A 17,628-nucleotide genomic window follows, 5' to 3' on the forward strand; every position below is an offset into this window, starting at 1 on the left:
CTCGATAATCATCCGACTCAATTTTAACCCGATATGATTTTGATTAGAAACCCGTTTCAAATTGGGTAAACTCGTTTTCAAACCAACCAAGTTCGATCTAAACCGATTATAACCGAAACAATAATGGTTGGACCCGATTTCACCCGATCTATTTTGAACCAAAACCCATTTTCGAACCGACCTAGTTAAACCCAAACTGATTATGACCCGAACCAATTACGACCCGAACTATTTTTAACTGAAACCCACATTAAATGGGCTAAACCCGTTTTCAAACCGACCAGTTCAACCCAAATTGATTATGACCCGAACCGACTAGAACCCGACCCGATCCGAATAGAAACTGCAATTAAAAAAACCAAACCGAACTGACCCGATAATTTTCAAAACCAACCCAAACCGACCCGCTTATTATTTCAATCCGTTATAAACCGACCCGTTATAACTCGAAACTGATAAACCCAACCCAAACCCAAACTGTTTAACCGAATTCACACCCCTATGTGTTGCACATTGTTGACAACTAGTCTCGGGCCAAGTGATTCTTTGTCAAAAACTTCAATTGTTTGTACTCTCGCAAGTGTGCATTCATTGTCTTGAGTTTTCTAACCACGGATTATAAAGGTTGTTCCTTTTGGCGGAAGTATGAAAAACCAAACACTAAATAATTCTCTTAGTAATAAGACTGTCAATTGTAGTTGAAGTAGTTTACATATATACATACGTAATTGTAAAAGGAATTAAGGATAAGTCAAAATTGAAAATTTTGAAAGAGGGAAATTAAAGATCTCACTTGCTTGGGGTGAGAAACGAACCCCATTCACAAAAAAGGAGGGTCTCTAAGACTCTAAGAGCTCTAACCACTAGACCAACTTAGATTTTTTTTTTTTATAAAAAAAATAATAAAAAATAAAAAAAACAACGGGGAAAAGTTGGTTCGAGGTTCCAAATACTGAATTACATGAATTGGGCCTACTAGACTAACAACATAGTACATATAACGAATGAATTTTATGATAATGGTCCACAAGAGATACTACTAATATTTGGGACGGGACGATGCGTGTTAAAAAAAAAAACGAGTAATAAATGTAGCTAATTAGCGAATAATTGGAAAAGTAATTGGCTTATTAAGTGGTCTTGATTGCGGCCGAATAGTGTAATTAGTATGGGTTTAGATAATTGGGCAGCATTAATAGAGCAATGACGCAGAATTAGTTAAACATTAATAAGGGTTCACGTGTAGTGTCCCAATATTGAATAATAAAATTGGTTTTTAGTTTGTATTATGTGCGCTCGTAAATAAATACGACGACTACTCCGTAGTCCGTAGAAGTAGTAGACTAGTAATGCTGCATGTAGACTTTGTTTTGTAGAGAGTAACAGTTTGATGATTTAGATATGGTCCCTGCCCCACCTACGTAACTAAATTAATTTTGAAAAATAATAATAAAAAAAGGATCAAATTTGACTTTACAAAGCAACGAGTAATGTCACCCTCACTTCATGCAAACTTAGAGACCCTTTATATCATTAAAATTAAATGCCAAGAGTAATTTCCATTTATTATTAGGAGGTTGTATGTGTTGAACGTTGATGTAATTTGGATGAACAAAGAAGCAAAATTGAATACGTAACTTAATCAATACGATAATAAAAGTGCAATAGTAATAGTAATAGTAATAATAGTAATTAAAATTAAAAATTAAAATTCCATTTGGTTGCAGAGAAGACGGGGAAATGATTAAGAATGTAATCATGTTCGCGGCGGGCTAATGAGCGAAGCCAGCATAATTCCCGTCTTATGGGCAACCAAACAGGACATTTTAATCCTTACATACTAGCTTAACAGAGAGAGCTAATTAACTTACACCTAACTTACTTAATAACACAATTTAATTTAAAGCATGCATATCTCTCATGATTCTAGCTTAATTAGCTACTTAATTAAGGTTTCTAGCTAACTACCACCAACAGCTAGCTGCCGCTTGTTTCTTTTTCCTTATGTATTTATATCTTTATATTTATATCATATTTTAGAGAGACGAAAGGGAGAGAATTTAAATTCCATACAACTTGGCTCCCTAATAACAATGATTAGTTGTGGCCGCGGTTGCGGATGTTGTTGTTGTTATTGTTGTTGTCGTCGTTGTTGTTGTTGCGAAGAAAGTCGAGGAGGACGGTGCTCTTGCACTTGGGGCAGCGAGGATCAGCTTCAGACAACATGACATACATAAGACACCTTGGACAACCAACCAAGACCATGGAAGTAGTTTCAGGGCTGCTGGCGTATTTGAGGCTTTCTTCAGATGAGACACATGATCTTGGTGGCGAATCATCTGATGATGATGTTGACATCCTGTGTCGTCTTATATCTACAGCTGCTCCTGCTCCTCCTGCTCCCCCACCAGCCACCCTCGCCGGTGGCGGTGACAAATTCAGCTTCAAATCAAGGTCCTGATTGTTGCTGTTACCCCTTCGATTTCTTCTGCTCATTTTTCTCACGCTACCTGAAATCCCCCTCTTTTTAATTTAGATTTATATTTAAATGAAAGAATATGAACAGAGAGTAACTTACTGAATTAAGAGCACAGCTGCTTGGATATATAGCCGAATTGAAAGAAATGAAGAGAGGAGAAGGAAGAAATAATAAATAAAAATAAAAGAAAAAAAAGGAAGAGAAGGGGAGAGAGGAGAGGGGTTGGGAATAGTTAGTTCATGTGAAGCTCATTATATAGAGGGGTTGAATATACATACTGTATAAAAGAGAGAGAGAGATGAAAAATAAAAAAGAAAGGGAGGTGTCTTTAAAGCTTAATTAAAGTATGGATAGGAATTATATTGTAAGAGAGAAGAGAGAGAAATTTATTAAGGAGATGAACATCGAGATATCTATTAAACATTTAAACCCCAACAACATCAACAACAACGATGAGATCAAGGAAAATTAAAACTAACTAACCCCAACATATTTAAATAAATTCATTTAATACAACACTAGCCTTAATTATCATGACGAGTATCAATTTAATGCCTTTCCAATTTTTATTTAATGCCTTTGAGTTGGGAACATATATACATTTTTTTTTAACTAAGTCTTTGCTTATTATTCTAGCTAGCTGGAGAAATTAAACTAACTTTGCCAGTAATTGCATCTTGCTACCACCTTTTTAATTCAAAATTATAAAGTCTTACTAACCCCTTTCTTCTGTTTTTCCATTTCATTTTCTCCAATTTACCCTCATTCTAATGGCTATTCTATTTAGGTCTCCGATCTCCACCTTTGTATTTTAAAAGCACAAATTACATCAATTGGAAATAATTAATCCTACTCATCAATTTTGGTCAACTTACTAGTCAATTTGTCTTTGATTGTTTGCTTAATTTGAATTTTCAAAATCTACAAGTCAAGTTTTAAAACGCATATATATATATATATATATATATATATATATAGAGTATAGATCATGTGAAAACAAATGTTAGGGTGAAAACTGAAAACGATTCATCCTAGCCGTAGATTATAATCTAGCGGATGACATCTAACGTTTATATACTAATTTTCTCTCTCCTCCCACGAAAACAATTTCTCTCTCCTCCGTTATTTTCTTCCTCCTCTCCCTCCTCTCTCCTGCTTTCTCTCTCCTAATTTCTCGACATTTTTTTCCCCAATTTTCACGCTACTTTTTTCAAATTCAGCTTCAATTACTTTGATTTCAGCAATTTTTCAGCTCTACGATCTATTATCAGGTGAGTTCTTTGTGTTAATTTCGCTATTTTTTGCATGATTTGAGGTTTTAAGGTTTCTGGAATTTTCATCAATTTTGTTCGATTTTGTTTGATTTTGCGATTTTGTTCAATTTAGTTCGATTTCCTGTTTTACTAATCGATTAACTTTAGTTTCTTCCTTAATTTCATTGATTTGTTCGGTTCAGTTGAGTTTTTCCACCATTGTTAACTAATTTGAAGTTCAACTTGTTGATTTGATTGATTTTTGCAGTGGAAGAAGAAGCGTATGAGGAGATTGAAGAGGAAGCGCCGATAGATGAGACGGAGATCTAAGTAGAAGAAGATCTACAGCTTTCACGATTTTTCACTCGCATTGAGAATTAGCTTTCTGATATTTGTGACGGTATTTTGAAGCTTCTGGACACTAAGCTTATTCCTCCTGCTAGTAGTGGTGATTCTAAGGTCTTTTATTTGAAGATGATGGGAGATTATCATAGGTATTTGCGGCTGAGTTTAAGACTGGTGCTGAGAGGAAAGAAGCCGCTGAGAGTATTCTCACAGCCTACAAGGCTGCTTAGGTTTAATCAATTTTTTTCCTTTTTTTGTTTGGTAGATCTGTTAATTAGGGTTTGGATTTGGTTTTTGTTTGTGATTTTTGCGTTGATTTGCTATGATATTTGCATTTTGCTGGAATTTTTGAGGAATATTCAAGAATTTGATAAGCTCTTTATGAGTTTCTACTTCAAGAACAACTCATCTTCTGTGAGTGGCTCTTGTTTTACCATCTTTATAGGCTCCTGGTGCTTCTGTTGTTGATTACAGGAGTTATTATCGCATTCTTCTTGGACATCTGCAGTGTAAAATGTGAAGGATTAGTATCTATTTCTTTTTCGTTAAAACATATAAATTAGTTTTGAAAATCTGTTTTTCTTGATCAGATATTAAGAAGATAATATTTGATGAACTATAGGATGTTTGATAAGCTTGTTTGTTTCTTTCTTTAACCAAGAGCATTGATGGTTGTTCTTGCAATTGTGGTTTAAATGGTGTTTGAACATGGTAATATATATGTGTAAGAATCAAATGGAAAAAAGAATATGGACAGGAAATGAATAGATTTGTTTGGATCAGAATCTCGTAGAGGATACATATCCTCTAGTCTCTGATGGTATATTCTTTTATTGGGGAATTGGAGTCTTTTTTTAAGAATTGCTCTTGAAAATTTTAGGCATGTAATTGCTTACCTTTTTCTATTATCTGATGCATGATTTGTACTTCACCAGGTATCAATTTTTCCCTTTGATCTTCAATAACTGTTGATACTTTATTATCATCCTGAAACATGCAGGGTAAAGGACATGTTAGTTAAATGGTAGAAGTGTGTCTTTAGAAATTTATTTCTAGAACTCGAGTATGCTAGTTTGCGTTATTGCGAGCTCTATCATTCTTGATCTTACCTTGTCAACTGGAGTTAGTGTAGTAACCTTCTTCAGCCTTTGTGAAGATTTATCTCTGATTGTATGATTTTTGGTGCCTGCCTGTTCAATATCTACATTTTGTCAGGATTCCTCATATACAGGTGGCTTGCTCGTATCATGATTTCCTGGTATGCTTTCATTTGCCTCTGCTTCTGTCCTTAAAACGTTGATCTTGTCAAGCTTGTTTTGCTTCAGTCTGTATGAAGTCTGTATGATGTTGGTATGCTTTTATTGGCTGTTTTGGCATGTTGAAAGCCTATTAGCTCAATTGGTCGAGCACCGTGTAATCACGGGATGTAGGTTCGAATCCTACATGGAATTTTTTAATACTTATTTTTATATTTATTGACCTCTGGGTAAATGGTGTCAAATTGATATAATTACCCGAAGTTCATATATAGTTACCTTATTTTCGATATAATGGCCTTAGAATTATGGAAATGCTTTAAATTTTGTTTCAGTCACCTTATTTTTATATATAGTGATCTTTAATTTTGTATATAGTGACCTTTATGTAAATGGTGTCAAAAACTCAGTCGATATAGTTACTTTATTTTTGTATATAGTGACCTTTATGTAAATGTTGTAAAAATTGTTATAGTTATCCTATTTTTATATATAGTGACCTCTATGTAAATATGGTCAAAATTGAAATAGTTACCCTATTTTTGTATATAGTGACCTTAATGTAAATATTGTAAAAATTGATATAGCTACCCTATTTTTGTATATAGTTACGTTATTTTTATATATAGTGACTCTATGTAAATATCGTCAATTTAGATGAAGTTACCTTATTTTAAGCATGTAGTGACCTTTTAAACGGTTGAATTGATTATATGTAAGGTTGGAATGATCTTAGGGCTTTAGAACTGTCTGATCTTTTGTGCTAGTAATGAATGGCTAAGATTGCTTGTTTTTAGTCTTCACCATAAACTCTGTTTTTAGCGGAACCTCCCCGTATATATATATATATATATATATATATATATATATATATATATATATATATATATATATATATATATATATATATATATATATAATCGGATTTGTATATATAATCGTATTTAAAGTGTAAAATTTATACAACGAGACAAATTTAAAATTTTACATGACTATATGTATAAATTAATATACTGTTTTTTTTCTTTTTTTCTGTAATGAAACAAACAATTAGGGACTGATGGAGGGAGTACTACTCTACGGTACTTTATTAATTGTAAAGTCAAGTCATTTCACCCTTCATTTCTTTGCTAGTCAAATTTAGTTTCTTTTAATCAACAAATTTATATGCTATGATTATTATTGTTCACCATTCACAATTTGTATTTTATTTTAGGAAAATTTGCAAATTACCACCCAAAAATAGTATCAATTTCTAAATAACCACCCATTTAAAATTTTATTTTAAATTACCACCCACTAAAATATTTTTTTTATGCAGATTACCACCTTTTTCAAAATCTGGTGGAATTCAGATGAGTGGGGCCCTCCTAACGGCTACTAACGGCTAGTTTCTCCTTCCCAATTGAATTTTCCCCCGATTTTCCCCCTATATAACATTTCTCCTAACCTAATTTGCGATTTGGACTTCAAAATTTCCCCAAATTCCTCAAATTTCAGCCCCTTGTAATTGCTGTAACATTTTGAAGAAATCTCAGAGGTGAATTCGCATCAGGTAACCTATTACATTCTTTAAATTTAGGGTTCTAATTGTGCTGAAATTTAGGGTTCTAATTGTGCTGAAATTGGGGAGAACTTGCTGAAATTGGGGAAAACTTGTTGATTAATTGCTAACCTCTGACGTCGCCATTGACAGCAAGCAATTGTCAGGTGAATGAACTCAGCACGTGGTCCCCAGCAGACGCCCTAACAATGGTGATTTTCGCAAACAACCTTCAAGCTAAACCCCAATTACACAGGAGCAAATTTTTCTCTCAACTTAAACTAATTTAGGGTTTTAATTTGCAATTTAGGATCTAAATTTGAAGAGTGGGTGAGAATTTATGGAGTTAGGTGAATTTGCAGAGAGAATTGACTGAGAGAATTGAGAGAGGAGTAGCTTACAATAGTGAAATCGACAGAAAATAAAAAAAATTAGGAGGGCAATAGCGACTGTGGGCTCCACACACCTGAAATCAACCGGAAATTTAAAAAGGGTGGTAATCTGCGTAATTAAATATTTTAGTGGGTGGTAATTTAAAATAAATTTTTTAATGGGTGGTTATTTAGAAATTGATACTATTTTTGGGTGGTAATTTGCAAATTTTCCTTTATTTTATTATTATTTATCCATTTTGTCATTAGCTTCTAATATATACAAGTAACATTTACAAATCTTAGTACACAATACACATATACTACCTCCTTCCTAAAAATTTGACTCACTTACTATTCATGGGATCAAAATAAAATAACTTTGACCATTACAATCAAAATAAATTACTCCGTAACAAGTTTGATCTTATTAGATTCCCCTTATGCATGATAAATTGATTAAATATCAAGTTTTAAAAAATTTATTTATACATAGCCGAAGTTATTAATGATCAAATATGTTCATTGGAGATCGAACAAATGCAAAGTGAGTCAAATTTTGATAAACAGAAGGAATGCATTGCTATAGCCCCTATAGGCTTAGACGGGTATACACTTTGATCACTCGATTATAAGATGAATGCCGTGATTTCTGAGATAATTTAATAGTTTGACGAAGTGACCAAAAATATTTATGTAAGAGGATGATCTCATACAAATTTATTGTCAAACTTACAAAAAATAAAATAAAATAAAAAAAGTACTTCGTAATAATATATAAAAATCAACGGATATGATATGGAAACCAAATGTGATTTTACTAACGCAATTCACAATTAACACAAGATACCTTTTTTGTTATGACTAATTTTTGTACATAATTACCTTGTCGTGGCTCGTATACAATAGAATCTTAACTTCTCAAGTGATAATGTTGAGTGCAACAAACATGCATGCTGAATTTGAGTTGTTTTCTTAGTGACACACTACTATCAACGGTACCATTTAAACCAAAGTTGATGTCACTAGAGATTATTAAAATTGAACAAATATTTACTTGTACAATTTTTTACTTTTATGCTTATCAAAGTATTAACTCAGTAGTCAACATCTTCAGTGATAGGCAAAATGGTTTGAAATCACATATTGAGGCGGATCACATATATACAAGCAAAATGAAATAGGTGGCATATGTGATTTTACAAGTCATTAGGCTATGCCCTTATTGTTGTAATCAAATGTGGTTATAATAGTAAATTTTTTTGCAGGGAAATTTTTTTTACATGACTTTTCCAAATCATATTCGATAGCCATGCATTATACTCCCTCACTTCTACTTTTTGTATCACGAGTACATATTAAGTTTTGTGTATTACAAAAACTGTTAAGTTTTATATATTTTCATATATAATATAAATTTTGGATTAACGTAATCTCAAAATAATCTACTCCCTCCGCCCTAAAAAGAACGACCCATTTGGCCAAAACTTTGTCCCAAAAAGAATGACCCATTTGCATTAAAACACCCACCAATTTGCTACAATATTTGTGCAAAATTAGCTTCCCCATATAAAAATTTGATTTTCCATATTATTTTATTACTTTCTCTCTCTATTTTTTTACAAACCCCATGTAAATTTATTTTTCCTATATACTTTTACTTCTTTTTACTTAACTTCCTTAATACCTGCGTAATCAACCCAAATGGGTCGTTCTTTTTGGGACGGAGGGAGTATAAAGTTTGATTTATTTTGAATTAATAAAAAAACTTAACTTATTTTTAAAAGACTTATTAATTTTCTTAAAAAAAAAAGACTTATTAATGGTTAACTTAATCTAGACATATTTTCCTAATCTAATATATCATATCATATCATATAACTAATATATAAAGCTAAACTTTTAGTCAGATCACGAAATAGCGACACTTGGCATTCTAACTTTTCGCCAAGTGTCGCGCTACCTTGGATAAATTTAAATAGACTTCATGTGATAAAAAAACCGTCAAGTGTCGCGCCACCTTGGATAGATTTCATAAGATAAAAAAAAATTAGGTAAGAATTCTATAGGATAGAATTTTAGAATAAGATTATTAGTTTAGAGTTATATTTTTGATAAAATATCAAATAATAAATTTATAATTAGGCCACAAGACAACATCATTTAACATTTTAATTTTTCACCAAGTATCCACGTTGGATAAATATAGATTGACTTTGTAGCAAAAAGAGTTAATTTAGAATTCTATTTTCAATCAAATTGAATTATAATACGTAGTATAATTTTATCTTAAAAGTCCATAAACTACCCGGGTATCGCCTGATCACAAGACTAGTAACTAATATATAAAGCTAAACTTTTAGCTAGGTCACGAAATAGCGACACTTGACATTCCAACTTTTCGCAAAGTGTCGGCCCACCTTGGATAGATATAAATAGACTTCATAAGATAAAAAAAAAGTTAGTTAAAATTCCATTTTCAATCAAATTAGGATAGAATTTTAGAATAAGATGTTAGTTTAGAGTTTTATTTTCGATAAAATACCAAATAATAAATTTATAATTAGGCCACAAGACAATATCATATAGCGTTTTAACTTTTCACCAAGTGTAGTACCACGTTGGATAAATATAGATAGACTTTGTAGAAAAAAAAAAGTTAATTTAGAATTATATATTCAGTCCAATTAAATTAGAATATCAGTTTATCTTAAAAGTCCATAAACAATCTGGGCATCGCACGGGGCACAAAACTAGTCTAATATATAAAGCCAAACTTTTAGCTAGGTTACGAGGTAGCAATACTTGACATTCCAATTTTTCGCCAAGTGTCGTCCCACGTTAGATAGATTTAAATAGACTTCATAAGATAAAATTTTAGGACAAAATTGTTGGTTTAGAGTTTTATTTTCGATAAAATACCAATATTTCAAATGTACAAATTGAATTATAATTTTATTCAAAAAAATTATTAGATTATAATTCTAAAAAATTATCATATAAATTTATTTTTTTGTATAATAATATTTTTTGGAATGAATGAAGTAGTTCAAAGCGTAAATCATCCATTTATAATATGTACTAATCGATTAAATAACAAATATACTTCACAATCTTATAGAATTTTATTACTATGTATACCTGTTAGGTCTGGTCATGAGTTAACTCGAACTATAAATTTATCTTAAAATTCAATAAACAACCCGGGCATCACCGGGGTACAAAACTAGTATATATATAAAGGGGAGTTTTTTTTTCCGATTTTTTAGAGAGCCATGTAGGATTTAATTTTTTCAACGCGCCATGTATGATTATAAATTTTAGTGGTAGTCAATTAAATACGAGAATATTAATTTATTTTTTTTAGAATTAAATAATTTAAATGACACGTAAGCAAAATTAGCGAATGAGATCTCCCAGTTTAAATTAATTAAATATAAAATATTATCATTTGATATTAAGAAAATTATCTAAATATATAACAAATTTTAGCACATAAATATATATATATATAAAAATATTTTAAAAATTCAAACAAACCTTGCACGGGTTTCATCTAGTTTATATAAAAGTAAATATACGCCGTATTATTTAATTAAATAAAATTATAATTCACTCAAGCATGATACCAGGACTTAAGAAATTACTGTAATTAAAAAAAATGAATAGCAAAAAAAATATATTAGAAAATGGTGGTCAATCTTGTGAATTTTGATTGGTTTGACCATGTTATGGTAAATGAAATCCGTCCCTCGAGAGTCCAAAGGGAGGAAAATGGGAAATGTACATAAAATACGGATGTTATGTATATGCAATTAAGTTGAAGTAATATAGATGCAATTAAATTCAACTAACTTTAATAAAGTTAGTATTGAAGAAGGATCTTCTCCGAAAAGGGTTTTAATGATGCACAACAGTAGTAATAAAACTAGCTAACGTCCTTGTATTAATTAAGCCTATTAACTGCAGCCGTTGGATCAAACTGACTCACCTCATCACCATCCATTAGATCAGACGTCCACTGACATCATCATCTGCCCATCCAACGGCCCCTATTTTAGTTTTGTAGCTAGTCCATTGATTCTTACAAATACTGTGAACGCTACAATTTATTGCAAATTTTCAGGAAATTAAACATAAAAATAACTCCATATAATACAGTAAAGCGTTTATAAATTTAGCTCATAATTTCCTTCTCTCATAAAATATTCATTTTAGCTTTATCCAATTCAGTTCAGTAAATGTGAATGGATCCTAAGTTATTACATAATTTATTTCACAAATATTATAACAATGAAAGTATGAATAGCTCAAGTGGTTAGAGCTTCTCTCCCGATTATAAGTGATCCTCAAATTAATTTGACAAGTCAACCAAAAGCTATGCAGATAGTTTATCCTCATACTATCTCTTAATATTAATTTGAAAGTGGGGGTAGCCTGGATGAGATTTGAACCTGTGACCTTTGTGTCACGTTTTCATACCATGTCAATTTTTGAGGGAAATCTGTTTTCTTGAACATATTTCATCATATTTCAAGTATATATGTATGTATTATCATATTACTAATTACACCATATGAATAAACTAATGTCACACCAATAATGCTAAGAGCACTCGACAACAATCAAACCCCAATGTATTGCAACATTTTCCTTGTTTGCACATTTTTTTCTCTCTATCTTTTTTTTCATCTTTTTAAAATTCGCGTCTCACGTTCATGTTGCAATATTTAAAAAATGGAGGATGTACAGTCTTGTTTTATTTTGGAGCGGAGGGAAAATTCTTAAATTCCACTAGCTGGTACACCAACAGGCCCTCTTAATACTCAAGAGCGTTTCCTTTGATCATTATTGGAGCTCTTAATTGAAGGGACCATGTAAGTGTGCGATTGCAACAATCAACGTAATCGAATAATTTTACTTACGAGTAGAATATTAAATTGATAGATAATTTATGATCACTTTAATTAGCTTCGCAGCCTTAGCTTGGTTGAATTTCGATCTTCGAAATGAAATATTAACATGACAGTCTATGATTCCAGAAAGAACTAACGGTGTCCACGTTTGACTATTGAGGGTGATATCATTAATGTTGTCATTAATATTAATCTCATTCCCAATAATATAATCTTGTGTTCATATGCAAATTATGACTTGTATCAGTGTATGCATAATGATTAGCAACTAGAGTAAGAGTAATTTATTAAACTGGGTGTATCTAATTATAATTACTTGGATAATTTAATTGCCTTGATTGATTGTAAGATCAAATTGCTAAAAGTCATGAGTCTACTATTGGTTGTCTTGGTTATCTACCCAACCTGACATACATTGTACTGATTGAGTACTGCATAGTACATACATCAATATGCATCCAAACATTGTTTCCCAATTTGGTGCCAACAGCAAAAACAGACTATTTGAACAAGGCTACTTTCAAAAATCTTTCTTTCTATAAACTCTCTAACATAAAACATACTCCATTATCATCCTATAGAAGAAAAATAAAGTACAAATGACCACTCGAAGTATTCCTTCAAGAACACTTTCAAAAAAAATTAAAAAAGGTCCACAAGATGGCTCAAAAACCTTTCCTCCATTTAGACCCTAGACTTAATTATCTCGTATGCACATAGTAGTATAGTACTCAACGTCTATATAATAACCGGAAAAGATATTGCAGTTTTACTACTCTTAAGCGAATTTGACTTAGTAATGCAATTTCTGTTCAGAATGAATGACTCCATAACATTACATTACTTATATGGTGTTCACTTTATCATCCACTTAAACTTTAATCCAATTTCCGTTCAATTTATATTAGTACTAGTTTTAAAGAAACGAGCAAGAGCATTATGATTCTGGTCTTGAACTACAAACAGTTCATTTGAACTTTAAAAACAAAGAAAGTTCTCGTACAAGACACACCTACATGACTGCAAATTCGACAGTGAGATGTGCATGATCAGAAAGAAAGTAGTTTTCTGGCCAAGTCCCTTCCTCCACTTCTTGAGGGAAAAGTGTGGCCTTATTGACCGTAAATCCAACAGCAGCTGCATAATCCTTCGCATCTTCTACATCTTCCACACCACTACTATCATCATGCTGAAGAGCACACAGAGTCCATGCTCCCTGCAGAATGAGCTACCCAATCAACACTACAATCAATTGTAAAACCAAATCTATCAAACAGATTGAATGTTGTTAGGATTAGGCATACCAAAATGTTTGGCACATGAACAATTCCATCTCCATCTTCATCTATACGCTTCCATATATCCCTGATATCTTCATCATTTAAGCCTCCATCAGGGTTCCCACTTATGCCCAACTAGAATCGATCAAATATAATTACCAAGTTATAATTGGCGGAGTCTTGTATTTCAAGCACGTAAGGCTTCAAGTTATTTTTGGGTTGTAAGAAATTTTAGCACGACAATAGACCAGAGGCTACCTCAACAAGAGCTTGAGAAAAATCAGAGTATGTTATACAACTGCCCCTTAGTCTCAATGGTAACTGATCAACACCTCCAGTGATAACTTTATGCAGCAGATTCTGCAGATTAAACCATTAACAAAAGATCAATTGCCAGCTTGATAGTAAGTAACGCACTTAAAAATACATCACTTTAAACTACCTTTATGTTTCCCAAAATTGCTTCCATGAAACTCTCTTTTAAGGGTTTCTGATATATCTGGGGATTCTGCAGCCAAATAAAGTCCACTCCACATATATTTCCTCTGTGGTTCCGGTGACTAACCCACTGCAAATTATGTATACCATCAGTACTTCTCTACAAAATAATCAGGTGTTATAAAGATGTCTGAGGCTGGCACAAACCTTCTGTGAATCATCAGTATCATCTTCATGATAGTGAGCAACATCATAGGTCGAGACAAAACCTTGTGATCGCAAAAATTTGTAGACGTGTCCTTTTTTACTTCCATTCCAATCCCTTTAAAATGTACGTGAACACAACGGTCAACAGTAATATACAAGATGCAAGATGTCCTTTGAAAAGGTCATCATGACATGCAAAGAACATATGCAATTAGACCATACCCGCAGAGGATGACAGGTATATGGAGGGCATATTTTCCCATGAATGATCTGATATATTGCAAAATCTTGTAAACCTTTTTGGAACAAAAGAGATGGAAGCATAATCATATAAACTTTGATATTTAGAATAAAAGCTGAATACTTCGTACTATGAGTTATTTAAGGTAAATACTGAAAGCAACACCTGCTGTAACCGAAGAAAACAGTATCTTGAATTATGAGGAAATATCAAGTGAGTATTAACAATTATAAAATTATTGCTTCCTTCACTATATTTGTGGTGTTCTTCTGCGTATTATCACAACATAGCTCCACGTGCAAAACTTGTGCTACACGATCAGCAATATCATTGAACAACAATTCTCTGTAATTTAACAAGCGGAACTGGCTTTGATGTATTGCTGTTAACAAACCTGCAACAAGCCGTCTATTCAAGCCCAAAACAAATGTAGTACTCCCTCCGTTCCACAATGATGTTCCTGTTTTGAATCTTTTGACTTTTTTAAGGTAGAGAGAATCTTCTAAATTTCTCTTAATCTATAAGAGCAAATATAGTCATGTGGGATCTAGTTTGATTCGTTTTGGTGAGTAGATTATTAATATCTAACTTTTAGAATTTTTGCTAGTGTGAGATTAAAGATATTTGCGGTCAAAGATGGGTAAAATTTTGCATTGATTTGCGAAACAGGAACATCATTATGAAACGGAGGGAGTAAATATTTACAAATAGAGTAGGACAGTTAAAGCATGAATTCTAAACCATAGAATTTAGTATATTATAATTTGTTTGTGAAAGATTCAACCTTGCTAAACAACTAATCAGAAACCGTGCATCACTAATTAATGAGGAATTCTGATAGGTTCATACCATATATCACATAAGCATAGTCAAAACATACACCAGAAATTCCCTGAAGAGCTAGCTGCAACAGCAATTGGCATGTTGTTGGTGGTTTCAGGCAAAAGAATTGGATAGAATGGCCGGAGCTGTTTTAAGAACAAGCTTGAGATTTTAAGCCCAATCACGAGTCTAGGGCTCTCTAGGGGATGTATTTCATTACGGCTATGTCCTCCATCCTCAACTTATTAAGACAAATAAGCTTCAGTAAGATAAATATAAACAGATTAAGTTTGAATAAGCTAAGACATACTTCTTACAAAAAAAGCTAAGACATACTGACAAGTTGAAAACATGGGCCAAAATAAGTTGAGAATAGTCGAATAGATAGGGAGAACACACCTTAACTCTCTACAACTTACAAAAATGTATGTCAAATGATGAGTATCTAATTCTAATGATAAAAAAAAAAGGTGGAGAAAGAGATAGTAAAACAGTAGTACCATCCCCGCGGCTGTTAGTTCGAGCAAGCTTGTAAGTTAGATAACCCTCAGTATGAAGCCTGCTCTCATACATCCCAGCAAGTTCTTCATTATCCACCCAAAATTCCTGAAAAGAAAAAGGATTATTATATATTATCATGCTTAATTTTAATAATTCAAAAATAATCAAATCGACAAAAAAGAGATACCTGCAAACAGATTACAGAGGATTTCAAGAGAAGCAACCTATCCAAAATCCTGCAGTTCCTAGAATGCCAAGACTCCCTAAACTGGCTTTCACGTGCCTGAAGTGAGCAAATTAAATAAAATCACATAGCAGTATATTAAGAATAATAAATGCTGAGAATAAAAAGAGGCTGTGAGTTGTGACAAGGAAGACGTACCCCTCCACCAAGGCGCTTGTAAATAGGTGCAAGGATATTGAAGGTTGTACATGAAAATATTGTATTTGTATCCCAACTATCCGAATTCTTATTTCTATTTGGATTGTCATCGTCTACTAATTGTTCATCCAAGCCATTTACGACTACTACAGGCTCACCCATCCCACTACTACCACTACTACCACCACTACCCAATATCAATATCGATCAGATTAATTTAGAATCTACAGGGTCGGAAAGAACAAGTACTACAAGTTGTAAATGGAAAAATAAAAGTGATAGCTTATAAACTAGGAGAGCAGAAGCTCAGAATCAGGCATTAACAGTTTTAACAGCAATTAAGTAAGTGGAAGTAAATTAGTTAAGTGAGGACTGAGGAGACTAGTCTACAAAGATTGACATCAAAGTAAGGGGTCACCGTTCTAAAGATACTTCTAAAAAGCTAGGCCCCAGGATTCCAGAATTTTAAATTTTTTATTTATTTTTTTAAATTTTAATTTTAAATTTTAGATTTTTTTATTTCTTTTTATTTCCAACTTTACATGTTACATAAATCCTACCTTTGTTGATAGTGATTTGCCAACTTTACATGGCTATGTAAAGTTGAGCTTAATTTGGTTCATGTTAACAATATAAAACTGTTAAAACTATGTGTTGATTTCATAAATTAATTTTAGCACATCCTTAATTAATATTGACACACCTTCATGTGAGAAGAGCATAAAAATCTATGCCCTCAATATGGAGTGCTAAAATCATTTCCCGTTGATTTCATTTCAACCGTCTCATTTTTTTTTACTCAATTTCTCTATGTTTACCAATATATGCAACCCCAGCCCCAACATTATAACCCTTTAAACGTTGGCCTATTAAGTTTGCCATGTTGTAATATTAATTTATACAAAGTTTTTTTTGAGGGTTTTACCAGAAATTCCATATTAGAGATTATTAAAAATAAGCATAAGTATGAAACTCTAATGTAAGCCACAAAATATACAATCATTTATATACTAATTCATTCTTCTGAGCCGTTTTGGCCATTAAATTTTTTTTAAAAAATGACCCTACCTTTATCTTTCCTCTCTCCTGAGTCACACACTAACAGTCACTCACACTGGCGTATGCTAGTCAAGATGTTCTCTTCCAATCCATCTCTGGTCAGTAATAGCCCATTGTAGCAAAGGATATGAATATATTCCTTTTTCACATTTTTATTAATAAGGAGTATTCCAAATCAAGGACGATTGATTATATTCTCACCTAAATGAGCAATCAAAACTCAAAAGTAAAGAGCTCTGTTTTGCTGTGGGCGTAAAGAATCCAATCGTCCAAAAGAGACCAACGCATAATCAACGCTAATGTTAGTAATAATAATCAAATAATGCTAATCTCCAAAGTTTGGGCGGCCGGATGGAATCAATACTGATCACAAGATGCCAATCTGCTTTGGGAGCTTAGTGAGTCAGACTTGGAATGAAAAATCGTCTACACAAAATCGTCTAAACCAATACCAATTTCGATTTACACCAGACCAGAAACTAAAAACCGACTTCAATTTACAGCAGACCAGAAAAATAAATACCAATTTCAATGC

General features: G+C 32.4%; 1 long non-coding RNA gene and 1 pseudogene across 1 annotated transcript; both read right to left on the reverse strand.

Annotated features, from left to right (window-relative positions):
• Window positions 1-1,665: 1,665 nt before the first annotated feature.
• LOC110683588 lies at window positions 1,666-3,021 on the reverse strand. The gene is made up of 2 exons (XR_002503630.1): window positions 2,579-3,021; window positions 1,666-2,510 (listed from the first exon to the last, which is right to left on the reverse strand). It is a non-coding gene; the product is annotated as an uncharacterized LOC110683588 (long non-coding RNA).
• Window positions 3,022-12,950: 9,929 nt separating this feature from the next.
• LOC110683589 lies at window positions 12,951-17,511 on the reverse strand (annotated as a pseudogene).
• Window positions 17,512-17,628: the final 117 nt, after the last annotated feature.

Source organism: Chenopodium quinoa, unplaced genomic scaffold, assembly GCF_001683475.1.
Source record: "Chenopodium quinoa cultivar QQ74 unplaced genomic scaffold, ASM168347v1, whole genome shotgun sequence".
Lineage (NCBI taxonomy): Eukaryota > Viridiplantae > Streptophyta > Magnoliopsida > Caryophyllales > Amaranthaceae > Chenopodium > Chenopodium quinoa.